Below are 27,415 nucleotides of genomic sequence, written 5' to 3' on the forward strand. Positions count from 1 at the left end.
GTGACTGCAGATCTGGATGACAGTAATGTGTTAATAGGGCAATAGGTGATGTATCTTTCTTCATCACTATACTTATTTTCATGTAGTAATGATTAGATGCATTACCTTTAAATGCTATTGCTGTTAATCTCTTGATAATCACTACTAATCCTTTATTACCTTCTCTATTTGAATAAATCAGGTGAAACTTAAGTTTGTGGAGTATTTTGGTATTTGAACCTTTTGTGCTGATCCTGCTCTGAGGTAAAACAACAGCTCATCAGGTAACTTTAGCTGTAGGTACTAAGTTCAATACTTAAGTACTCGAGAAGCATCTAAAAGCTTACGTGCTGGAACTTATATTTCTTATGCTTACATTACTTACATTTCTTAGCATCTGTGGAGAGTTACTGAATATTTTGCAATTAATATATTTCACTTTTTCCAATTTCACTTTTTCCTTCTAAAGCTGATCTCCTGGATAAAAGAACATTAATGCAAAGGCTTGAAATTGACCTTTTCATATCTTCCAAAAGTAAAGCCATCCGAGCCAATGCTCTGTAATCTTCCACTTTTTCTTCCAAGGTACATCAGGAGAGTGCTCAAGTGTGCCTGCAGCCTGCACGAGAAGCTCATTTGCAAGCTAGCTAAGATAGCACCAGCTTTGTAGCCAGAACAGTACGCAGTACTGCAGTTACTCTGCCAAGAAACAGGGCAAATGCGGCCCAAATTCAGGCTTCAGACATGCCTTCTGTCTCTGGCTCCAGAAAAACGTAATCCCTTATCCCTATAGCTTCATTTTGACAGAAGTGTACAGCTTTTTCATAAAAGCCTGATTATCGAGGGTCTGGGAAGCCTGGGCATGCATAAATCCCTGGGTCAGATGAGGAATGGGAATTTGACAGAGTCATAAGTGGCCTAGTTACAGGCTTGTGGGAAGAAGGTCTTGGCAGGAACCACTCATTCTTACCATAGCATTGGGAAAAAGAGGTGTTTGAAGACTTAAATTCCCAGAAACAAGTGCATTAAGTCCTGGCTGTTCAACTCCCTGCGTATTGCACAGCCTTGGCACTGTCCACAGCTGTGAATTTGCCAGGGCACCCAAGTCTGTATGTGAAATCAGCATCAATGCCATCTCCTCAGGGTGCAGACCAGCTCACAACTGAACTTCCTTCCTGCCGTGCCGCTAACACGCTTTTCCATCACCGGTGTGCTGGCCTTAGCCAATTCACTGTCCTGCTACAGTCAGACAGACCGGCACCCCTGCGGTCCACCCTGGGCTCGGGTGGGCAGCCCACGCGGGTTTGGCAGGCAGAGGGGCTGGCCTTCCACCCGGCTGGCCTCATCCCTGGATTTCTGCTGTCAAAGCGCCTGCTCTCCTGCCTAAGGTTAGCTGTCTGCAGGAGCGTGTTTCTCACTTAGCCGGTCACGGAGTGCCCTCAGCTGCCGAAATGCAGCTACGGCAGTTTATCCGGCAAGAAGCGTGCGCTCCTTAAAGGACACGAAGTGAAAGGCTTTAGAGCCCTTACTTTTGCAGTACAAACTAATGAGCCCCACAAACAGCATCGTCAATGGAATACATACCAACGTATACGGGTGATAAAAATTACACAGCTTACTTCTAGAACATCACCCTATACATACTATGTTACTAAAAATGTGACTTTTGCACAAGGTTCTTCACAATCTTTTATGACTTACCAGATGAGAGAATAATTATATCTGGAAAAAAATTTGCTACTCTTACTGTATTTTGGTGATTCGCTAATTCTCATTTCTCCCCCTGACTTCTTCCCTAGCTCATCCCCTTCATTTCGTTCTTCTATTTTAACCTTTCCTACCCCACCAGCTCCACACCAGCCTTTTCCCACCACCCCATATGAGTCTGTACGTGCTCTATGTTTGTGTCCCATGCTTTCCCTGTTCTTTGGCATACTTGCTGTTGTGTTTCCAGTAAACCACTCACTTCATAGCTTGTAGGTATCTAGCATAGGCAGCCTCACCAAATAAAGCATAAAACACATAAAAGCTGAACTAGATACAGAAATAAACATTTGCTCTGATGCTGCCATGCAGTTTCAGCATGCCACTTCTCTTGCAGGATTTTATTGTCACCGATCATCCTCACACACAAGTGTGGTACCATTTGTCCTCCCTAACTCACTGCAGAGCTAGTGCAAAGAACTTCTTTCTGCTATAATTCATGTCTTTTTCCATTTCCTTTGTCTGAAGCTTGGCAAAGTTTCCAAAGACCTGAATTCTTTTGCAGTTTCATTTGAAGTGATCTAATAATTAAAAAGCAGGCAGACTACCAAGAGCTTAAGACAATCATGTTTTCCCAGAAAAATCTCCAGAAAAGAGGGCACATAGCCCAGTGGTCACATAGGCTGTGCTAGTTTTTGGTTCCTTCTAGGGTCATGCCAAGGTCTGTTCCCATCTTGCCAGTGGGGCCAGCAGGAAGGCAGGGCTGCAGTTATGTTGGTTATAGGATCCTGTGTTAGGCCCCCAAAGACACAAAACTCTATTTCCAGGAGTTTAATGAGTACCCACATGGTGAGGATGGATGGCTGGCTCTGAAAGGTGTTCCCCCAGCACAAAGATCTAGTATGGGAAATAATGTAGCTCAAATCAAGCATCAGTGCCAAGTGAAGACAGTGTCAAAGACTTTCTCTTATTCCTCACTACTCTCACACTCCTTCTGTGAGTTGCTAGGGTGAGTAATGTCTCACAGATTGATTTCAAGCACTAGCCCCTGCACACAGGAAGTGCAGTAACACCTTCATACAGTGCCTACTTCTAAGAGTGAAGTCAGACACCACAGGTTTGCACATTATGCTATTCTTCACTTTGTTTTTTTTCACAGCTTAACTTGTTTTTCTTGCACATCCCAGATAAAAACAAAGTTTATACTAACCTCAAAGTTAACAGTACTGCAAAAGTAAAGGCTCTAAAGCCTTTCACTTAACTTCTAAATGTTGATCAAAATTGTTATTTTAAATTTTGCAGGGTTAATATTTTAGGGTGTGTTTGCACAGATAATACTGTCAGATACATCATGTCCTTCAATGAAATTCTCTACAGCCTTTCTCTGCCCCTCTTGTAATGCACTGGGGAGAACCAAGAGTGCCAACAGAATTACCCACCCATAAGAAGAAACAGTTTACCATAATGACAACGAACACATGAAAATACTTCATCCAGTATCCTGTAGGAATCACATCCACTCTGCCTCTGCCTGCAATGTGAGCACTCCTAGGTGCTCACTTAGGCAAAGAGTACCTGTCCACAAGGTATTTAGTCAGACACCCTGGCTACTCATTCTGCCAGCAGCAGCTTTTTCCAGATGCTGCCACTGCTTCTACTGAAGCACTGGTGACTTTCAGAATGCTGTTGAAGGTGCCTGGAACTTTGTAAGACCAGGACTTAAGACACTGCATGCCCAGAATTAGCCTGCCTCCCATATAAAAGACCGGTAGGCCCATTATGCAATTGCATCAATCATGCAGAGGGAACAAAGATCTGTGTGATGGTAAAGCACCATGCCCAGTATTAGAGACACTTGGCTTCAAACCTGAGGAACAATCAGAGTAGTGTTTTATGCCCTAAAATAAATGTCTAGATTCTTTTGCCTTTTTTTTTGTAGCCCTTCTCAATGCCCAAATATCTTAAACATAAAACCTCCTTGTTAAAGGAAATAATGCCAAAGGGTAGTCAAAATCCTCTAAACAGAACAAAGAGCTCACTACTTCAGTTAGTTTGTTTCCCTTCCTGCTCCCCCTTCTCCTTTCCAATTTCAGGCTTCAGTTATTGCAGGACACGGGACAGTAGACAATTTCCTATGGATTAGGCTAAGCACTTATTTTCTTTCTATGGGTAGGAAAGCAGTTTACTGAATCCACAGAGCAGAAGTCAGTGTTACTGGTGCTCAGATAACACAGTCAATGCAGGAACAGAGTTATGAGATATATGGGGTAAGAGCCCATGTCACAGGTTATCTGTCTCCATGACACTCCTTTCTGTCAAGAATAACCATATCTGTTTTTCATGCACAGATTGTAACTAGACATGTACAGGCCTCTTCTTACTGTATATTATAAACCTGAAGCACTGAAGAGGAGAATGAGTATTTAGGAGATTGAAAGTGATGCATGTCTTATGCATGCCTAGATATAGAGGAACTCTGGGAAGTTAGAGTTGAAGGTAAAAGACTTTATGGTCTACAAAAAACTGAATTACTGGGTAATTTGATACAAGCCAGCACTTCCTTTCAGCACTGCAGGTCCTACAGAGGCTCTTTGCAAGATGTGCCAGAAGCGATCCTGAACAGAGCAGAAGAGATAGCCTGCTCGAGAAGGAACAGTGGGCTGAAAGCTGCTGTTGTCAGGGCCAAGTGAAGCAATCACATTGTCTGCAAAGGAAGGGTATCCTGTGCTTTTTTGACTATTGGAATGAGATTAAACTCAGTTAATATTTATTGCCTCTCCTAGATTTCTTCTATCCATCACTCTAATATCAAAGCAACAGGCTTAAACAAAAGCATGCAGAAGGGAGAGTTAGCACCATATGTTAGCGTGTACTCTACAATTACGGTACCATCAAAAATCATTGTTCATCAGACACGACATGACAGAGGCACGTGTTCAGAGAGTCCTGGGAAAGCTTCTGAGAACCATGCTTTTCAACAAGCTGGTTTCTGTCTTGCATACATTGGAAGTTTTTCTAAGTGTTTCTTACCTCTACATAGATCACTACAGCTTTTCCAGATAAAAGTACTTTCTGTATTTATGTAAATATTTTAAAGTTACTTGCACTACATTTAGTTTATGGGAGGTAAACTTGTCCTGATTGCTAATCTGAAAAGTTGAAGCATGTCATTAGTGAAGTCAATTTTCCCCCCCCCAAAAAATCACACACACAAAAAAATTGCCTCTAGTGAAAGTTAAGGTATCTAGGAAATAGAGACATATAAAATCCAGTCTGCCGGCCTCTTTAAGAATAGAAATGAGAGCAGGTGGTGGTTAAGACAGGATGCATAAAAGTTGAACAAAATCATGCTCTATATAGCTAGATATGAAAGTGAAAATCCCCACTAGATTTTTTTTTCCAGCAACTTACTTTGATCTTTTCATTCTAGCATCCTTTTCTGATTGAAGCTATTATTAGCATCAGCAACCCAGGGAAGGTAGGTAGGCCAGCGCAGTACTTTCCTTTTCCTCAGCTTAGCTGTGTGCTCCACCAGTGGCCAAAGACTTCAGACATCTGCTTTTTTAACTAGAGAAACCAATACCTTGAATAAAGCTCCTCACCAGTACAAAGAAAAAAAAAAACAGGGGAAGGTATTTGACAAGTGCAAGCAAAGCCAGAACTGACTGAAAACCTGCTGGAAAAATTACTAAATCCACTAGCCAAAAGGGTAAATATTGCTCTCTGGACACAGAGAGTTTGTCTGAGTGTAGTCACTGACGCCATAGACTGGACACATGCTGGGGAGTAAAAAATATGTATGTATGTACCCCAGCACCATAGCAGATGCTTTTCTGCACATTTGCATTAAGAAGAGAAAGTCAGGAGTGCCAAAGGGAAAGTGAGAAGTCAGTTCAACAGCTACAAACTGACCCAGGTGTTTTGTCCAGCACAGGAGATATTTTGGGAAACTTTAGTTCTATCTCATCATTAGCTCTATTTCAAATTGACATTTTAAGCAGGTGATAATGCAGAAAGATAACACTCAACTGAACTTAGGACAAGGTAATAACATGAACATAAGTAGTTATTGTGGCTCTGTGACACCAAGAGAAGCTGTGTTACCTGGCAAAGACTGAGCCTTCAGAAAGGAATGAAAATATTGCAAATATAAGTTTAGTAACAGGATGCGATAGCTCAGCCCACAACATGGATTATTGGACTTTTGAGATGGGGCTGAGCTAATTTTAGCTCTCATTTCAAGAAGAGCAGAGCACTTCCTCCTGTGAAAAAGTAGCAGTGACCTTCACCGCGAACTGTGAGGTTTCTCCTATCAAAGTCTGCATTTAGCTTTAAAAGTTCTTGTTTCTATTTTAGACTTCCAGGAGGGCTGGTGTGCTGAAAGACCTGTCTCTTTTTTTAGATACGTCAATCTGAGTAAACAAAAAATATTTCCTCTCCCTTGTCTGGTTTATATCTTTAGATTCTCATGGTAGAGATACTGCCACCATAAGCTTGCTGATTTTTTCTTAGTTAAGTAGCTCATCACCGTTAGCCTTAAATGACAGATTGAGAATCATGGAATCAGCAGACTTCTGACTCTAACAGACATGGACAGCTTTCAGTCATCTGTCAAATGGTGACAGGAACTCACGGTCATGGTTCCAAGTAATACCCAATTGATAAGCGTGAAGGAAATCCTCCTACACTCACTTGCACAAAACATACCTATTTTTAAAAATTAGAATGTTGTTTTCCTGCCCTTTGTCTCCTTGATGATGCTGTCTCTGGTTAGATGCATGGTGCTTAAGGAAACACAACTGCTTCTAGAGAAACAATACTGATTTAGAGGGGCAGAAAGAGTGAGAAGCTTTAAGAAGTTCAGTGATGAGAAACTCTGGTTTTCTGCCCTTTCAGTAGTCAGACAGGCTGTTCACACTTGCATGTGCTTTGCAAAAAACAGGAAAAGGTCACCTAAGTGAAAAACAATGTGGTGAGTGTTATTTTCCAACTACCTTAGAGTGCTTTAAAAAAAAATGTACAAAGACATTAAATATACATGGCCATCTGTGGTTAGAATAAATGCTTTCAAACACACTTCAGTCGTGCACAGAGCACTACATCAAAAACGCACTTTAGAGCTGTGTGGTGTTCAGTTAGACTGGTCCCCAAGCATGTCTTTGTACAGAGAGAAACAGAGCAGATAAACTGCTTAACAAGGTCTCTGACAAGAAGTGCAGATACCCAAGTCTATCCACATTAAGGTCTACAGACTTTATTGGACTTAGTTATACCCAGTCTTACCAGGTTATTTTCCCTGGTCAACTCAATGCATGGAAATACTCGTCATACGAGTCTGCCAGAAGAACTTCTTCTCCTGCACAGACCTTGCCATGCCTGACAATATTTACTAAGTACTGGAGGACTCACTCCAGCTTTACAAGCACAGCTCTAACTCAGACTCAGAGAAACTTTATTTTCTTATATCACTGTTCCCCATCAATTACTGCCAGATAACTGAGACTTTTCATAGTGATGAACTCAATACACAGTCTCATCACTGACGGGAACAAAGAACTGACCAAAGGGAAAAATAACACAGACCATGTTGTATTCTGCTCTGAAGAAACAAGGAAAAGAACATCTGGAATTTGCATTGGCCTGACATACATTCATTCCTGATTGAGAAAGAGATTTATCTATTAGGGCTTCTTTGCTAGAACTTATGGGAGAAAACTTTGGGAATAACAGTTCTGTGCTCATACCTTCTCCTGCTTCCTCCACCTGTGAACTGTTTTTTTGTTTGAATTTTGTGGTTGTTTGGGGTTTTTTGGGTTTTTTTTTGTTTGTTTTTTTTTTTTTTTTTTTTTGCACAAAGGGTGTGTGTTCGTTGTTTTGTTCTGGCGGTTTTTTTCACTTTTAATATATCTTACCTTCTCTCAATCACTGTCCCTCTTATGATTTTTAGTTGGGTGACATCCTCTGCTTCACTAATTTCTTAAGCTTAGCTGGCCTCCACAAGTCAGCCTCTCAAGCAGCTTTCAGACCCTCCTCCACAGCCTAAAACATTTCCCGCAGCTGCCTGGGGCTCTCTCCCACTTGATTCAACTTGTTCACTTTGACGTGGGACAAAGTTTGAAAAGATGCATCTTCAAGTGGAGGGAAAGTCACACTCAGCAACAGCCTTGGGAAAAGCTCAAAACCAACTTTGGAAATATCAGAAAACAGCAGCACACAGAAAATTAAGCTTATGGTGAGAGGAAGGGACAGTAAGCTTATGGTGAGAGGGACAGTAGCCAACTTGTATAGCCAGTGGAAAGAACAAAACAATGAAACAAATCCAGAGGAGGGGCTGTATTAGAAGTTGTTGCTTTGCAAGAAGTTGATGCCAAACACTATGTAAGGTGCTCCTTAATGTTAACACGTTTGGGATCAAATGGATGACAGTTGTCTTGCCTGAAGTAACTCCTAGGTGCTTTCTTCCTCACTGCTCTCTTAGAAGGAACAGTGTATTCAACAGTCCTCTTGAGATAGTAAATCAAACAGCATTTACTGAATTATAAGGAGTTTAGAGAGATAATAATATTATGGGGGGAGAGAGTGCACACGCCTCAGGAAGCAGCAGCAGGCTCAGGAACTGGCAAACACCATGTTCCAGCAACATTAATTATGCAGCTGTGTTGTTCTGTGGCCATCATCCCACGCCTCACGAAACAGCCATTTCATCAAGGGAGCAAAGCCGTGCCTGTGAGGGAGCTGAGATACTTTCCAAATAACAATTATGAAGATACTCATCCGCTGCATATTCTTGCAACAGATTTGATTCATTAATGTTCAAATTAGTTGCAGGGGAGAAGGGATAATAAAATCCATCCCCTGCTTTGTAATATTAGGAGAAATTTTGAGAAACTCCTTTCTCAGACACTGTAAAAGGCAGATTGATTCAGGAATGAAAGTTCTAAGGTGTTTAGCTATAGTTACATTTTATTGTATGCATGCCTTGTGGATAAAACCAGTATTTTCCTCCCAAACTGGAGAGAAAGCTTCGCACCTGCAGAGATGTGCTGACTGATCTGCTCAGGACATCCGAGTTACGTTGTACCAGGGCCAGAGAAAGCACGTGCACATGCAACTGGGGCACAGCTCCCCAGGCATGGAGGGTGCAAAATAATTAATCATAAAATTCATTTGGCTGTTTGGAATTAACATTGGCTGAGTTCATTCACTGGGCAGTGGAGGGATAGGAGGGACATTCTTGCTGGGGGCAAAGACAGGCTGAGAGAGTTGTGGCTGTTCAGCCTGGAGAAGAGGAGGCTCCAGGGAGACCTTACAAGGGTCTTCCAGTACCTAAAGGGGGTCTACAGGAAAGACAGAGAGAGACTCTTCAGTAGTGCCTGTTGTGACAGGACAAGGGGTAATGGTTTCAAAATAGAGGGAGATAGATTTAGATTAGATATTAGGAAAAAAATTTTTACAATGAGGGTGGTAGAACACTGGAACAGGTTGCCCAGAGAGGCGGTGGATGCCCTGTCCTTGGAAACATTAAGGCCAGGTTGGACGGGGCTCTGAGCAACATGATCTAGTCGAAGATGTCCCTGGTCCTTGCAGTTGGTCTAGATGACCTTTGAAGGTCCCTTCCAACCTTAACCATTCTATGATTCTATGAAAATACTTTTTCCACCATTAAATAGGACCTTGTTTCAAATACTATGAGAAGTGAACAACTAATGATATAGAATCATAGTCATAGATTCATTAAGATTGGAAAAGACCTCCAAGATCATCAAGTCCAACCATAAACCTAACACCACCATGTCCACTAAACCATGTCCTGAAGTGCCACATCTACACATTCTTTGAACACCTCCAGGGATGGTGACTCCACCACTTCCTTGGGCAGCCTGTTCCAGTGCCTGACCAGTCTTTCAGTAAAGAAATTTTCCTAATTTCCAACCTAAACCTCCACTGCTGCAACTTGAGGCCATTTCCTCTCTTTCTGTCACTAGTTACTTGGGAGAAGAGACCAACACTCGCCTCCCTACAACATCCTTTCAGGAAGTTGTAGGAAACAATGAGGCCTCTTCTTCTCTAGACTAAACAATCCCAGTTTCCTCAACTGCTTCTCATAAGACTTGTGCTCCAGATCCTTCACCAGCTTCATTGCCCTTCTCTGGGCATATATGCTTGTTTCATAACTGTGTTGAGCTCCAGACCAAGTAAACTTGTGGTCCGTTCTTCAGGCATGACTCCAGGTCCACAGCTATGACCCCCCTATGACCACCTCCCCCCCCCCCCCCCCCCCAGCAACTGAATGGTACGGTGGTACCATTTAGCCAGTTCTTGACGGCTCCATCCCCCATGCACCCAGAGCCGTGGCTCAATAGGTTGCAGCCAAAAACTCCCAAGAACCTGCTTAAAGCACACTGAAAATGCTTTAGCAGAAAAAAAAAAACCCTGCATAATGCGAAGGGAAAGAAAAGAATATTAAGACTTTGCAGTGGTTTTTATCCAAAGGCAAATAGGTGTAATTTATACACCCACTCTTTTAGGGTATGACAATTCCCAAAACAGCCATTCCCCACTCCCCAAGACACTGATTCCTGTTGATATCTCTTCAGACTCCCACCTAACAATGATCTCCTTTGGCAGACATAATGGCTTCAAAATGAGCTGAACTGCCATGTCATTTAATTGTTTCCCAAGAGGAGCATATGACAGTTCATCTCCATCTCTAGCTGTACGATGCCTGGTAATGCTGCTTCCAAACAAGCCCAATAAATGCATTCAGATACCATTTAAAAACTCATCATTAACATTACCCTTGTGAACTCTTAACATGTAACTAAAAATCCATTACAGACTATGCCAGAAAACTCACGTTTGTATAAACTCACCCAGGGACAAGGAATTCATCTGTGCTCTTTTCTAAAGAATGTACATCTTCTTGTGAAAGCTGTAACTGCAAACAGGAACAAACTATTCTCCCATCCATGGGAGGAATATATATATATATATATATACATATATATTTTTTTTTTTCTGGCAATAAGTGGACAGGAAAGCTACTAGTAATTTTTCTAAGAACTGTATTGCCATAAGTCATTCCAAATAGATGTCAAATACACCTGTGTCAGTCCACCCGCCCCTTCTCCAGCAGGCACTTCCAGGGTAAGAATCCCAGAGGTTTCTTTCACAGCACTTTCCTCTGAGCAAGAAATCCAGAATCCACTGTCCCTCTCTGGTGCCTGGAAATAGCAATGGAAGGCAGACAGCTTAAGAAAAGCTTGAGTATTTTCAGCTGGCTCTTTCCAAAGTAGGGGCCAGTGCTTCTCCTTCCTGTGAAGCACAGACATGGGAACAACTTGCCAGTCCAGGACTGGAGCAAGGCCTTCTGCCTTCCTCAAAATGCAAAAAAAAACCTACTACGGCGACAGTCAAATCACTCATCTTCAAACTCCTGAATTCAAATTCATTTCAAGGCATGAATAAATGCCTTGGGTCTAGCTTTTTCTCAACTCTGCTTCTCGACATTCAAGCGGAATACTGCATATAGAGGAGAACATAGCACGTTCCTCTAATAAGCACATTACTTAGAATCATAGAATGGTTTGGGTTGGAAGGGGTCTTCAAAGGTCATCTAGTCCAACCCCCCTGCAAGGAATAGGGACATATGCAACCAGATCACGTTGCTCAGAGCCCCGTCCAACCTGGCCTTCATTGTTTCCAGGGATGGGGCTTCCTTCCAACCACTTGACCAGCAGGTCTGAGGGATGAAGGTATACTTCTGTCCTTAACAAGTAGCTCATGATCATGTAATTGATAGTCCCAGTGCCTACAGGTCAAATATTTATTTAATTTTAATGCCTCAAAACAGCTGAGATGATGTTATCCATATGCTTATATCAATTATGTGAACTATGACTGATGGAAGCCAAAGCAATGTAATGACTTACAGTTTTTTCTTAGTCAGTAATGTTTATGTGGACCCTGAGGGAAGTTTAAAGGAAGTTTTTACAATCAGCAGTATTAAAAATAGTAGCTTGATGTTATAGGTGCAATTTTAGCTAATAATTGACTATACTTATCTTTCTTTCCAGTACACAGAAGTTAATAGTAGGACTAAGCCTTAGTTCTATTTGGAATATCTGTCTGAACACATTTGGTACTCAAATACATCTCAAATGGCTTAAGCTATACTAGGAGGAAAGAAACATGCAAGATTTAGAGGACCTAACACAATATTTGCGTGAAGAATATTGGCATCAAGAAGACACTACACATGGAACTCAAAAAGAAGACACAATAGGAGATTAAAAATAAAGCAATGACACCTACTAAATATTTCCAGGTTCCGCATTTCACAGACATTAGAGAATAGCTTTTATGGGAGACAAACTACTTTTCCTAAAGTGTTTACTTCATGAAATAGTGCTTGTGAAAAAGTAACAGAGAAATGTTCTCATAAGTCTGACTAGCAAGAAGTGCTCTACTTTACTAAAAGCAAAGCTACTTGCAGTCCAAATTTAAACCATATCTTTCCAGGCTATCTCTTCCGCCTACTAACGGAAAAACTTAACACTTAGACATAGTCAGAGCAAGTGATGTTTAGCAAGAATGGCCCTAGGCAGAGGATTTGCACACTGCAAGAATCACTAGGCTATTCTTGCATATAACACTCAAAATCCAAAGTAAGCCCATATGTGCTGGGAGATGTCTCAGCAGTAATGCCACATTAAGGAAAATGATTTTGTGTCAGAATCTGCAGCCCTGGATTGGTGTTCATTTACTTAGAGGCCTTACTAAGGAATATAGCTACTGCTACAGTCTACATGTTGCTGTTAGAAAAGGAATGTCCAACCCTTATAAATAGGTATTAATTTGGAGACACATGAGCTTTCAAGGGTAATCTGCTTTAATTTAAAAATGTTCTATTACAGAGACTCTTCAAGAAAGCCTTTGAAAATGAAGACGTTCTCAAGCAATCCTTAGCTTCCAATGTAATTATTTCCTTAACAGATACAATTTTCACAACTGAGTATGTCTTTTGGAGACATAGCCTCCTGCAGGCTCCCTTACACGGCCCACAATTAAAGACGGTGAGAGTTGAGTTCAGTGTTTTCAAACACTTCTGAAGTGTGATGGACTACTGTGAGAGAAGTGACATTTCAGAAATATTCATCACTATTAAACCAGACTTACAGTAGGATATTTCTGTGGAAAAAAAAAACAAACAGTTTGCTTTAAGAAAGGGGGGGAAACCAGTGTTCAGCTGTAGCTGCATAGCCCCTGCTTTGTACGTTGGTGCAATGTGCTGGCTGGAGCTCCCCAGAGTCTGGACAAGGATGAGCTGGGGAAAGCAGCAGAAGCAGTTTTCTGGAGATCTCCTCTGGAGATAGACAGCAGATTTAGAGACCTCGTGTCCTGACTCTCCAAGTGAAACTGGAATAGGTGGCATTGCTAAGGGGCTCCCTTTCAGTGACTTCCCCAGTACAATCACAGCAGTCAACAACTAGCCCTACACTTAGTCACTTTAACTGCTTTTTTCACCTGAGTCCCCCAGCACTTTGTAAAACATTGATTAACACACACTTGCAATGCTCATGCAATAGCCCTTACTCATCAAAACACAGAACAACATTAATACGCATTATTGAACAGGTGCTGTCTGAGAAGATGGTCACAGTCTGACGTGCAATCCTGTTTACTGCAGTGGATCAGAAATGAGAGTGAGGTCTGGAGCATAAACATCTGCTTTTGGGTGCCCAGTATTGATGAGCGGTTGAAGCCTGTGTTTTGCCTCATACAAACAATAATCAAAGCTCCTGTACCCTGATTTTTTTTTGTGTGTGTGTGATCAAGAACATATCAGCAAAAGTAATGCCATTTTAAAAGGCCTCTGCTGATCGCAGCATGACAGACCCATTAGGAAGCCCATCTTCTCTGGGATGCTGAGCAGAGCAGCCCCCACTTGCCAGGACCTTCTGGGAACTGCCAGCCCCTTCCTTTCCTCCCTGTACACCTGATGCACCCAGCACAGAGCCACTCCAGATGGCACACATGTAAAGGAAACTTTCTGCTGCATCAATGGCCGAAGAGGCAAAGGAAAAGTAGAGAAAACATCCTTTGTGTTACAAGAAAGCTAAGGCAGAAGAGAGACTATTTTTAGCTGGCAATCATTTGAACACTGACATGAGAACCTGTTGTTGCAAGATACGCAGTAATATGAATAGTACACTTTGTTCCTTATCAGGCTTCACATTGTTTAATATCTGCATTTAAAAATAACACTTTCCAGCTTGTTTACTGAGCTCTCTCTTCCCATTTTTCCCCTGTTATTAATTACAATTGGAAGTGATAAAAGCCCAATAGCATGAAGAGCACTTTGCAGCAGACAGCCACCCCCTGTTAGCAGCATTCGCCCGACATTGTGTGGCTGCTGGTGATGTCCAGCAGTGTGCTGTTCCACAGAAAGGAGGAATTAAACAGTGTAAAGCAGAATCAATGTCATATCACTAAGGAGTACAGCTTGCCTTGTTAAGAAAGAAGGAACAGAAATCCCTTTCTGATGTGATTTGCAGCAAGGCAGTTTAGATGAAGCTACAGCAGCACAATATGCTCAACACAGCTAAACTGTTCTCTCCATACTGCAGTCAATTCTCTTTTAACTACAGCAACCAAATTAAATTCAAGAAATTTTCCATGCAAGCATTAAAGTTACAGAATTTAAATGCAAGCATGCCTGGTCAGTTGCCACACAGCATTGGCTTTAGGAGGCTGGTCAGGCAGGTGCTGTCCCCAGGCTTGCCATGCTTGCCTACTTTTATCTGCTGGTTGCCTGCTGTTACATGCAGGCTTGCCTTTTGAAACTACATCTTTGACTTTTAATAAAATAAATTTATTCATTAAAGGATAAATAGTCTTGTTTAACTACAGAGCAGATAGAATCATAGAATGGTTAGGGTTGGAAGGGACCTTTAAAGGTCATCTAGTCCAACCCCCCTGCAAGAAGCAGGGACGTCTCCAACCAGATCAGGTTGCTCAGAGCCCCGTCCAACCTGGCCTTGAATGTTTCCAGGGATGGGGCATCCACCACCTTTCTGGGCAACCTGTTCCAGTGTTCCACCACTCTCATTATTTTTTTTTTTCCCTTATATCTAGTCTGAATCTGCCTCCTTCTATTTTAAAACCATTACCGCTCATCCTATCACAACAAGCCCTGCTAAAGAGTTTCTCCCCATCTTTCCTATAAGCCCCCTCTAGGTACTGGAAGGCCACTATAAGGTCTCTCCAGAGCCTTCTCTTCTCCAGCCTTCTCTCTCAGCCTGTCCTCATAGGAGATGATCAGCCCTCTGATCATCTTTGTGGCCCTTCTCTGGACTCGCTCCAACAGATCCAGGGCCGTCTTATGTTGGGGGCTCCAGAGCTGGACGCAGTACTCCAGGTGAGGTCTTACCAGAGCAGAGTAAAGGGAGAGAATCACCTCCCTCGACCTGCTGGCCATGCTTCTTTTGATGCAGCCCAGGATGCGGTTGGCTTTCTGGGCTGCAAGTGCACATTGCTGGCTCATGTTGAGCTTTTCGTCCGCCAGCACCCCAAAGTCCTTCTCCTCAGGGCTGCTTTCAATCCTTTCATCCCCCAGCCTGTATTGATACAGGGGATTGCCCAGATCCACGTGCAAGACCTTGCACTTGGCCTTGTTGAACCTGATGAGATTCATATGGGCCCATTTCTCAAGCTTGTCCGGGTCCCACTGAATGGCATCTCGCCCCTCAGGCATGTTGACTGCACCATTCAGCTTGGGGTCATCTGCAAACTTGCTGAGGGTGCACTCAATCCCACTTTCCATGTCATTGATGAAGATATTAAACAGTACTGGTCCCAGTATGGACCCTTGAGGGACATATGTGGACACTGAGCCACTGACTACTACCCTCTGGATGCAACCATCCAACCAAATCTTCATCCACCAAACAGTCCACCCATCAAAACCATCTCTCTCCAATTTAGAGAGCAGGATATTGTGAGGGGCTGTGTCAAAGGCCTTACAGAAGTCCAGGTAGATGACATCTGTACCTCTTCCTTTGTCCACTGATGCAGTCACTTCATCATACAAGGCAACCAGGTTGGTCAGGCAGAACTTGTCCTTGGTGAAGCTATGCTGGCTGTCTCAAGTCACCTCCCTCAAGTCCTCCATGTGCCGTAGCATAGCTTCTAGGAGGATTTGTTCCATCATCTTCACAGGTGGAGGTGAGGCGACAGGTTGGTAATTCCCAGTGTTCTCTTTTTTACCCTTTTTAAAAATGGTTGCAATGTTTATCTTTTTCCTGTCAGCAAGGACTTCAGCTGACTGCCATGACTTTTCAAATATCATGGAGAGTGGCTTGGCAACTACATCAGACCATGTCCCTCAGGATTCTGGGATGCATCTCATCGGGTCCTGTAGACTTATGTATGCCCAGGTTCCTCAGGTGGTCACAAATCTGATCTTCTCTTACAGTGGGACCTACTAGAGTGCCTCTGACGGAGCAACTCTATATACAGACCATTAAGGGCACTTTATATGTTTGTCAGTTAGCACAAATAATGTTTTTCAGTTAGCACCTTAGTAATACATGTATGCCGCATATATTTAAGAAGAGCTGTTGAGCAGCTAAGTTGGATGGTGGTGGTCATGTTTTTCTCTAAGTAGGAAAAGCCATAGGGGAGGATCAACTATAGAAAGAGCTATTTTTTTGCTGACTTCTTCAGCAGTGTACTAGTGTGCAAAGTTTCAGGTAGATTGATTTACATCTAAGATAAAAACTTTGAAGAAGGAAACAAGGATTGTATTATTTTTCTCAGGGAAGTGAACCTTAAAGGAAAAAAAAAAAGAAAAAAAAAGATTTCTGGGTTGATAAGAAGTAGTTATCCAAAACCTTGTCTAACTATTCCTGAAGTGCTTTCCTTCTCACAATGTGTGTGGCTGCTAACACCTTGGGGGGGTTTTCCTTTTTTGAAGCAGGAGTGACTCATAACCTTTAGGAAGAGATGGTTTGTGTCCATAGTGTTTGTGTGTACCCTGCATGAAAATAAACAAGGTAAAATAAACCTTTTATTCTTCTTCTGAACAGACTATGTGTAATAAGGAAAGCACAGAGGGAAAGACACATGCTATAATAGTAACTGTTCCAAAATAGCTTGATTATTTTGATTATTACAGGCCAAGTATAATAAAATAGTAAAATATGGCTTGACTATTTTGATGATAATATTAAGAAAAATCAAAGACATTATGCGATAGTAATTAACACATTTCATATTTCTATCCCCATTACAACAAAAGATGAGGGTTTTGCAACAAAACCATGTTAGTTATGGTGTGAATTTGCAGTGCTGTCATCACACGGTAACTGAGAGGGAGCTCATACGTCTCCTACATGGACAATCAATTAAAGCCTGAATAGTGTTACTTCTAGGCTGCAAACACTAAACTCATGTTTTGAACCGCATATACTGCTATGTCCTGAGCAATTCATACCTTTTAGTGTATTTTAAAACTAAAAAAAAAAGCCAACCAACACCAAAGATAGTGATGTTTCCTTCATTCTTTTCTCTTTTTGTTTGCCAAAGCAACACTGAATGTGAGTTATATAACTGTAGAAATTAAGTGTGTAACAAACCAAGAGTATGAACCTTTATCTCCCAAGTGCCAGGCTAGAGCGTTGTCTTTATATTTATTATATATTTTGTCTGCATTGAAGCAATGGTTTGAATCATTAATTTAACAGAAAACTTCATTCCATTCATTTATATTGTACTTGAAGCTAGACAAGAAAGAGTCACAGATACATTTAAAATCTTTGCCTGAAGTCTCATTCAGGAATTTTCTCTTACTGTAAGTAGAATTACTAAAACCAGTCTCCAACTCCAAATCAAGCTATTCTTCTACCTGTATATCTCATATAGCATACAACAGGTCAGGCATAACTAGAATGTCAAGTTTCATTGTTATCATTGTAATCTTACATCATGATGCTTCTTTTGTCTTTAAAACTTAAGAAGGCAGCAGGTAACCTACAATTACTTTTTTTTTTTAGCAAGCCTAAAATGGTTTAAGCATTTTGATCACAAGCTGGGAGAGGACCCGTCGTGTGCAGCCTTCAAGTGTCCTCATTAGCTGGAAATCTTGTCCAGGACTGCTCCAAACTCTCTCCTTTGCAGAGCTAAGCAGCCATGGGGTGGATGATGAAATCTGCCCTTTGGGTGGGGTATGGTGCCAGCTTTGTATTCCACATGGTGCAAGGGGATGCAGCAGTAAATGTTACAGAGAGTTATAGGAGAATGCTGATTTTAGTATAGAGGCTGCTGGATGAAAGAGTCAGAGATTAGAGAGGAACACTTACCTTTAAGGTCACTTGTTGAAAGTTGCAAACATCTGAGGCAGCAGTTAGCAGGAGAGCACAAGAAGAGAGATTTTGAAGCTGCCTGTGGATCAGGAGATATGTAATCAAAGAAGGTCAGTGTCTAACAAAAGTGTGTTACTTTAAAGTAGTTGCATGGGGGGTTTTGTTGCCGTATACAATGCATACTCCAAACAGGGTTTTACAACTTGTGAACATTTGAGGCTCCATGGATGGGAGTTTACACACCCCAGTGTTACAGGGCTGGTTTCTGCTGTTCTCAGCACTTCCTCACAAAAATGACAATTGTATCACTGAGGACCACTTTGACAGGCCCAAGGGTGAAATGGGTTTCTCATGGATATTTCCCCAAGAGGAGAGATTGAATATGTGCAGAGACCATCTGAGGATCCAGTGACAGGACGTGGTGAAAGATGCATTGATCCTCGTGGCCCCTTCCCACTGGGCCACGCCAGGCTCTGTGCCACCACCTGGCCAGCCTTCTCACTTCTGTGTTTTATGGTTCTCCTGAAGGTACAACTTGTGAGGAAGGTCTTGGTGCTGTTACAAGCAGTAACTTTATCTTCAGAATAGCAGTGGTTTGAGTAGCAGCCTGCATGCCTGGCAGCATTTATCTGATATCTTACTTCCAGTTCATCTCATAAAAAGCCACATATAAATAATCTCCAGCTTTAGACTGGATCCATATCTACATCGGCATTTGCTGTTTTCACCCTTTCTGTGTAGGTGAAATTGTTTCAAGTACAAACATTAAATCTTACTTGAACATCACTTCAGGGTTTTTAGGGTCAAATTGGATCAGGCAGACCAATGTTTACTTCAAAGACAGGGCAGACTGAGGCTGAAGGGAAGAAAAAGGGGCTTTCTCACCTAAATTTGTATATAGTAAAGCATACTGTCTGCATCAACAAACAAATCAGGGGAGAGAAGGAGGAACTAACAGGTGAAACTGGAAACTTAGCTTCACTACAATGCTGTTATTTGTTGAAGTTAGTATTACACCAGACTTCTACAGTGCATAATTTAGGTCCCAGATCAAGAGACGTCAAAGGGTTGGGTCCATCATGCCCTCCGTGTCTGGAACAGGATGTCTCCCAAAACAAGAACAGTTGGCTGGGAAAAGCCAGTCTAGATGAATGGTCTTAATTTTTTAGGTAATGAAGGCTTCGTTATCTGCTCAAAACACAAGGTGCAGTCTACTTTAGTCAAGCATTATGTTTCATTTTGCAGAATTAGCAAGCTCCTTACTTAAACCCATATTATGTAATTTTAAAAAATAGATAAATCAACAGGGAAAGATTTGGCAGAAGGTTCTGAAACCTGATCTAATTCAAAATACAGGCGGGTTATTAAAGGGAGCTAACTGGAAAATTAAAGGGTAGAATACATGTGCTGCTGTAACCCTTTCAAACACCTCAATGACCCTTCTTTTGGACTTGCAACACTTGATGCTTCTCCTGAGGCCCTTCAATGGCAACAGGCCTCTCTAGAGCACTGTAACCTTTCCTGCACTTCAGCTTCCTCCCAATTCCTGTTTCTAACATTCCTCAGCACTCTGGTCTTGCCAAATACCAGTCTTTCACAGGCATTTTCACAATGCCAATAAGCTTATAAAGGAAAGCTAAATCTTTTGCAGTGGCTGGTGCTTCAGCTACCTCCCCAAATCATCCAGGTGTGACCATCAGTGCTGTCTCTACTGTCAGTCCCTTTTCCAATGGTCGTAATTGGCTGCTTTACCAGTCCCTGGCCTTCCTGCTAAAACACCCAGGGTGCCAAGCCCAGACCTCTTTTCTGACATCATACCCTCGGGCTACATGCTTAGCAGGCTGATCTGCAGCTCTCATGAAGAAAGTTTCTTTTTCTTTTCCCTAAAGAACTTTGCTTTTTTTTTTTTTTTGTAAATATCTATGCCTGAGCTTTATTTGCAAGGACGAGCTCCCTATAGGGGAAACTTTGAGCCCAGAGGAATTGGTGGCTTTGCTGATACGAGATGGACTCCTGATGCAGAGCTCTGTGGCTTGCAATGGCTCAGTTGTTTATTCAGAAGCAGCTTCCAAGTCTCCAATTATTTTGAAGTCATTGGCAACTATGATGAGACAGAATTAGAGAATATGAAATATTCTGGTTTTTTATTTCCTTCAGGATTTATATTTTTTTTTTTACTAAACCCAACAGTGACCCAGATTCCTCGTCTGATATAGGTTTGTTTCTGTTGCCTGGGAGCTGGAATAACAATTGCAGCTGTCTGGTGCAGATCATGAGCCCTTTGCCCTGATCCCAGAGATCTAAATAAATTCTGACACCTTACAGAAGCACTTTTGCAACTAGTGGGCAAGATAAGTATGCCACTTACGTTTTTTGGTTTTCCTCCATATATAGAGAAGAGACAGAGATAATAAAATGAGCTTCCATTAATTCACTCTGAAGTGAAATTTGTGTATTCCCCAGGCTTCCCTACATTTACATCTACAGATGGTATATGTTTGTTGTGCTGCTGAAAGACATAAATAAGATTTTTGTCTCCTCATCATATGGAAATGTACAAAGAAATACTGGACAAAAAAGGTGTTATTTGCTTTTGCTGGACAGAGATTTTACTAGAGCATTTGAAGACTGCCCCAACAGTTTTTTGCTTTCCTCGCTTTTTAATAAGGTGATAATGTGGCTCTGATTTAAAATGATGACAAGGACAGATGTGCTTATGTTCTATATCAAATTGTGATAAATAATTTGACCTTACTTCATCTTGGAGGATGTATTTCAGCTGTGTGGCCCCAATTGTTCCTTTTATGTGTGCCTTCTTTCAGGGTAAGGGAAAAATAGAGTGAGTTTCTTCAAGCTTCAAAAACCTTGACAGTGATAAAGACTCACTTTAATCAGCAGAGTTTTCCGTCCTCTAAGACCTTAGGCAAACAGCGCTGAGCAAAACATCTCATTTCAGCAAGCAATTATGATGCTAAAGGATAAAGCAACAGAGGAAAATGGGGGTAGAGGAGGAAAAGTAAAAAAAAAATGAGTGGCTGACTACAAAAAGTAAGTATGAAATTATATTATTTCCTCCTCGTATCCTAATATGAGACCAGTCAAATAAACATCCATAGCTTAATTTTCTTGTTCCAACAAACATACATCTAGCACAAAAATCACTGACATTCAGCATTTTAGCCTGAAGACCAGGGACTGAAAGGATGGCCAATTACTTCTCATCTTTCACAGCACCCTCCACTCTGACAAGAGCAATCTTGGTTTAACACTGTGCCTTAGCAACTCTTCCCTACCAGCCTCAGCTGGTGAGCCATCCTCCTAGAAACAGAGACATCTTTCTCCCTAGTCTGGATTCTAGAAAGCTGTAAATGACTCCTAAGGGTGAATTTAAGGTTGAAGGAGACAAGTAATGCAATACTCGGTGTATATGCACTCATGGTACTATCTGTGGGGCCGATTTCAAACTTGTGCTTTACGGCAGAGCCATAGTTGATAACAGTGAACTGGAACTACTTGCAATTAGCAAGTGAACGAACGACACCAAGACTATTCCTTGCAAGTTACTGTCCAACCTATGCATAGACAGATATTGCTAATGCTTAACTAGCCTTTCTGTTAGAGTTTTCCTTGTGGTCAAAACTTTGCTTCTGTATAGCCCATCATTCCCTACCCCATTTCTGGTGAATACAGAGAAGAATTCCTTATTTTCCTCTTTTCAGATATTTCAAGAATGTTTTACTGCCTCCCAGTCTCCTCTTGGTTAAACAAACCAATTTTTTTTTTAATCTTTCCTCACACAGTTTCTAGAGATCTGCCTCTGTTTGCTGCCTGGACTCCTCTGGATAGTTTCCAATTTGCCCATAGATTTCCAGAAGCAGGATCATCATGTCAGGACTGCAGCCAGAGCTTTGCAACCGTGGCATGCAATGGGAGGGAGGACTGTGTGGTATGTCTCTGCAGATGTTCTCTAGATTTCACATTTTAGCTGATCCTATTTTTCAAAATGTTGCTCTTTTTTTGTACAGTGGTGTTAATCATCTGATGTTCTTTATGCTCTGTATACTTTTTCATAGAAGTGCAGCTCAGTCAGTTGTTCCATTTTGTAAACCTGTGCTGTAGATTACTCCTGTTTCCATGTGTGGAAATTACTGCTTTCCCTTCACTCATTCCATCCTATTTTTTTCAGCTGGCAATTTTCACAGCTCATATTTTCAATAATTTAATTGGAAAAGAAAAAAAATCCTCTTTCATAACTTTTTCTTCTCACATTAGGGCAATAAGTGGCAAATGCTAGAGAATATACCGCTCAGGATAATCCTGGATGATATCAAGGACACAGCCATCTGTGTCTGTGAGGACGTTCCACAGACAAATGTGGAGACTGCATCTGGGGTTTAGAAGGCATCTTTATACTGCAAAAATCCCATCCTACCTGTGAAACCACATGGCCTTCTTTATACAGTCTTTCGTGAAGGGTCTTTGTCCTGTGCCCTCCTTGGGGCTGTGCCTAGGCTGTGCTGGGGAGCACGCTAATACTTATACATTTGGCTCAAGCCCATGCCTTAGCCTAGTCAGGTCTGTTACAAAGGTGTAGCTGCAGATCCCTTTGGTGTTGGCTAGCTTACTTGCTGCTGCACTACTGACTCACCATTCAAACTCCCTGATAATCACGACTAAGGAGCTGAACAGCTGTAACCTGAATCCTGGTTTGGGAAAGATAATATTAATTGACAGCACAACCTCTTGTAGGTAAAGATGTGTTTTATGCTGGCTTATAAAGTCAGCTCACTACTCTCTGCTAGCCAGGACTGACTGTGACCTACAATATGATGGCACCAGATTGCTTCCTGCTTTGTTCCTAAATCAATATAAAGGTTCAATGTCAATTCCCCTGAAAGCAGACTATTACAGGACATGCTTTTCCTTGCATTTGCAGGTGATTAAAATAGCCCAGAGTGACTTGCTGTAACAGTGCACTCAGTAGCCATCAGCCATTTAAAATCCCAGAAACAGGTAGAGGGTTGTTACATCTCCCATTCTCTGCCAATAACTGTCACTCCCGCTAAGATCCATGATACTAATTTAATTTCCATAAAGGACATTGTTAATTCAGCAGATAAGCAGAGAAGAGTAGAAAAAAATCTAAACTGAAGTAACAAAAGTGTCAGGACAAACAGGGCTTCCAGAGTGGAAAACCAGCATTTATCAAAATATATATATACACATATATATCCTTCATGTTTGTACTCTGAACACAGACAGCAAGGTGAGTCCTAAATGTCTAGTATCATGGATTTAGTCTTATCAAATACATATTGGAACATTTTGCTTGTATTTTTTGGAAAATAATTGTATTTGTGAATAAGAGAATTGTGCTGAATCCTTCAGGATTTCACGTCTTGGCTACCATAATACTTCATTCGTTTGTGAAGCATATGCTGTTTTTTATTAACAATTACTGTATTCAGCAGGATTCTTTCTCTTTTTAAAAAGAAAAGAGCAGGCCTGAACCAGCCTGACCAAAACATTTGATCAGAAACAGGAAATAACGTTTAAAATTAGCTTGACCTTTTAAGTAAAAAACATTTTGCAACTGAGGGAACACTTAGAACAAGGTTAGACTGAAAAAGCCCGGTGGCTCAGAGATGGTTACTGTTTTCTTGTTGGATGTGGTTTCTTTGCACACTTTTTGGGTGCCTTGCCCAACTGTTGCCCCATAGCTGTTGCCAAGTAAGGTCATCAAGTGTGAGAGTCTGCATTTATTTCCTGCAATGTCATTAATAATGGCTAGAGATAAGCTATAATTCCACACTTCAACCTACAAGGCTTTTACATCAGACTCGTTGACTTTTGTATCTTGGGATGATGAATCCTATGGTCCATCTTGTAGTGAAGTGAATGTCATTGTCCCTTCATACAACACTGTCTGCCCTCCACTAGTCACAGTTCACCTGTCAAAGCCTTTCTCAGATAACTAAACCTATGGTTTATCTCCTTGTTGCATTTTGCTAGTTCTCTAATGCTATGTGTCCCATGTTTTCAGTTTTTCCTATTTTCTTCCCCACTTCCTACCACTAATCTCCTATCTCAGGTAATAGTAAACATATTAATCTTTTTTTTTAGGCCAGAAAAGGTCTTTTTGTCTCTTCTGTCCTAAAAATATAGATCAGAGAATTTTGCCTAGTGATGGCTCATTTATCTCTAACTAGCTTTTGCTTGACCTGCTGGTCAAGGTTATTTTAGAAAGTCAACCAGTGTTGATGCTTGTTTTCCACCACTTGGAATTTTTTTGATCTTGTTATCCCTTTAAATGCTTAATTGTTTCTTCTGTTAATCCCGCAGTTTGAGCTTTGCTGACTTCAGCTTCCAACTTCTTACATCTTGCCTTTCTGTGCTATACTGAAATAATGTGCTACCGTCAGCTGTCTGTTAGCCACATCTGCAGAGTGCAATTAAATAATCTCTTACCCTCTCACAAGCTAAACCAATTAGGCATCTGTCAGCTGTTAAAAAAAAAATACAATTCTCTGACATTTCTGAAAAGCAAGGTCTCCTAACCCCAGTGCAGATGAGGGATGTTAAGGATACAGGAAGACTGTATAAGGGAGACCCACGCGTATAAAATACTTCAATGGCCTGAAATGGTGTAGCTCAGCCTCCGACCTTCCGTATCAGTCTGTCACATGTGGAATAGTGTCAGCATCCTACATTTTAGTATCCTTCATTAAGACCGTATAAAAGATGTTAGGTAGAGAGAAAGTATCACCTTAAAATGCCTGAAGTTAATACTTTGAAAGCCTGAGTTAGGAGTTATTTTTAATACAGTTGAGACCATCAGCCACTAGAGGCCCTTCACGTCTAGGAAACTGGCTGAGACAAGATGCCATAGAAATCTCTCTGGTTTGATTTAGTATACTCAGAGGGAAAATATTAACATGATAAACCATCTAACTGAGAAGCAACATTCAGAGTGTCTGTGTTAGGCACCTCTGACAGGATTTAGTCTCTTCTCAGCTGCTATGTTATTAAAAAAATCCCTTGATATTAAAGGCTTCCCAATAGCACATAGCTCTTCTGCTTCTTATTTTTGGTTTCAGTAGCTTAAGGACTCTTCCAATCTTACCAGCCTTTCAAAGTTTTGCTGGGCCTTTTCTTTTACTTGGCTGCTAATGTGACACCAGGTCCTGGCTCTTTAGCAGGGAAGGTAAAATATTTTCTACTTTTGCAGGGCAGAGTGGTAGGAAGAAAATAGAAGCAGCAGAATGGACTATGACTTGCCCAGAAATAGCCACTGGCTGAACGGAAAGCAGATTGCAAGTGATGAGGCATAACTGTGGCGGAAAAAAGGCTGAAAAGATGCTTGTGCTGTTTTACACTTCCTACAGGTACAAAAAGCGGGAATAACGCATGGCAGAGGATATCTATCAGCATTTTTATTTCACTGTGATATACATTTATGCAGTGCAGATCTTCCTTAATCTTCCTTTTCCCTTTCCTTTATTATCCTTCTCTTTACATGTATGAAGTTGTGAAGGGAGAGGGAAAACATTTGTAAAATGTTTGAGCTGCTCTCCCATTTTTCTCCCAGAGGAGTGTGGCAGGGCATAGCTGGAGGGAGGGCATGAAAGACTTGAAGGACTGCCAGCACATCTGCCTCAGCCTTACCAGACACTGCAAAGCCGGTGGGCACTCAGTGCAGGCGCTGTGGCACATCAGCTTTAACAATCAGACATGGCATAACCTGTGTGTGAAACACGCCGCGAGCTGAGAAGTGTTGGTGCCTGGATGGGCGCCAGCAGATCCCCAGGGAAGTCCTGGGGTTTGTACCACAATGAAGGCAAAGGCAGCTCTGGCCTTTACTCTTCACTTTGTCTAGGTGTGACTTTCTGAGGGATATTTCCCTGGAAAATCAAGTCGATGTGACCTAATGAAAATTCAAGCCCCAAGGCGATGGAGTGGACTATTTCATTCTTTCTATGTCATGAAAAACCCATCTGTGCCTTGTCTCTTCTGGGATTTTCCACTGCAGTCAGTCATTGTGCTGTGAAAGGAAGCCTGAGATAATTTTCTTCAGCCTTTTCATCTAGGTCCTTATGGCCCTGTCCTGAGTGTGTCTGTGTAAATCCAGCCTAGGGAAGAATAAGCACAGCTTAAGAGTGTTTGAAGTCTTGGCCAAACCTCCTTTTTTCCTTGGACTCTGCATTTTCAACACAATTTGAGGAGGGGACAGAAGCAGTTCAGGTAGACCAAACTCAGAAGCAGCACCTGGTCTTTCACAGACACCAGAGGCACATCAGTGTTGGGCAGAAGAGCTGGAAAAACTACAGGTCTTGCCCTGACAAGACCTCCTAGAACACAGGTAACTAGTACCTCATGTAACACTTGAGCACAAAATAGTCATGAGGTGGCCATCATCGTGGACCAGAGGAGAGGGCCAAGATTCATTCTCTAGGAAGATAAATTTATCTGGAGATCCAGTGTTTTCATGGACTTTAATTCTTCCAGATCAGTTTGTCCAAATACATATATATATAAAAATTTTTACAACATCAAACTGCATGGAATAAGCACCAGAAAACATTATCAATATGTGTCAAGCACTGCAAAATGACAAAATTAAGGTCATCTGTGCAATATAATTCAATCTCCTTGTGTGGCTGCATTTATGATAATCTTCTCAATTTCAGACTGCATATGTTTTTTTTTCCAGTCTCTGTGCATAGCATAGGCATAGGCAGCACTCAGTTAATGAGCTTCCATTTAATATTTATTGCCCACAAGTCAGAGTCTGCTCTGAAGACAGTATTATTAATTTTCTCCTTGCTTTTCACTAGTTCTTGTCAATATACTATGTGTACCTGAGAAACATTAAAAAAAAAAAAAAGAAAGAAAAGAAAACTGCTGGTAGACTCTAGTAATTCCCATTTTACAGTTGGTTACAGGAAGATTTAGAAAAGAGAACACTCACCTCTTTTTTTTTTAATTTTGTTTTGTTTTGTTGGTTTTTTTTGCTCAATCCCAGATCTCTTAGATCTTTAAGAGAATCTGGGATTCTCTTAAAGAAAAGTAGCACTATTTTCAGCATGCTCAGAGTTGTGTTCTTGTGACCTAGACAGTTTTCTCTAGATTCCGTGCTCCTGCTAAGTAGATCCTATATATTCATGAACTTAATGGATAGCCCAGTTACTAGATAACACTGAGTTTTGACAAAATCAAAGTGTCACTAGGGGACGCTGGATTTTTAATTACATTTTCAACAGGAAGGTATAAGATTATTTTGAGATATTATCTGCCCACAGAAATGGAAAATTTTAGCACCATTTCACAAAAATTAGAAGCTGCTGACAACCGCCTTACAACAGTAGGTG

This window comes from Chlamydotis macqueenii, chromosome Z (assembly GCF_036417535.1).
Source record: "Chlamydotis macqueenii isolate bChlMac1 chromosome Z, bChlMac1.mat, whole genome shotgun sequence".
NCBI lineage: Eukaryota > Metazoa > Chordata > Aves > Otidiformes > Otididae > Chlamydotis > Chlamydotis macqueenii.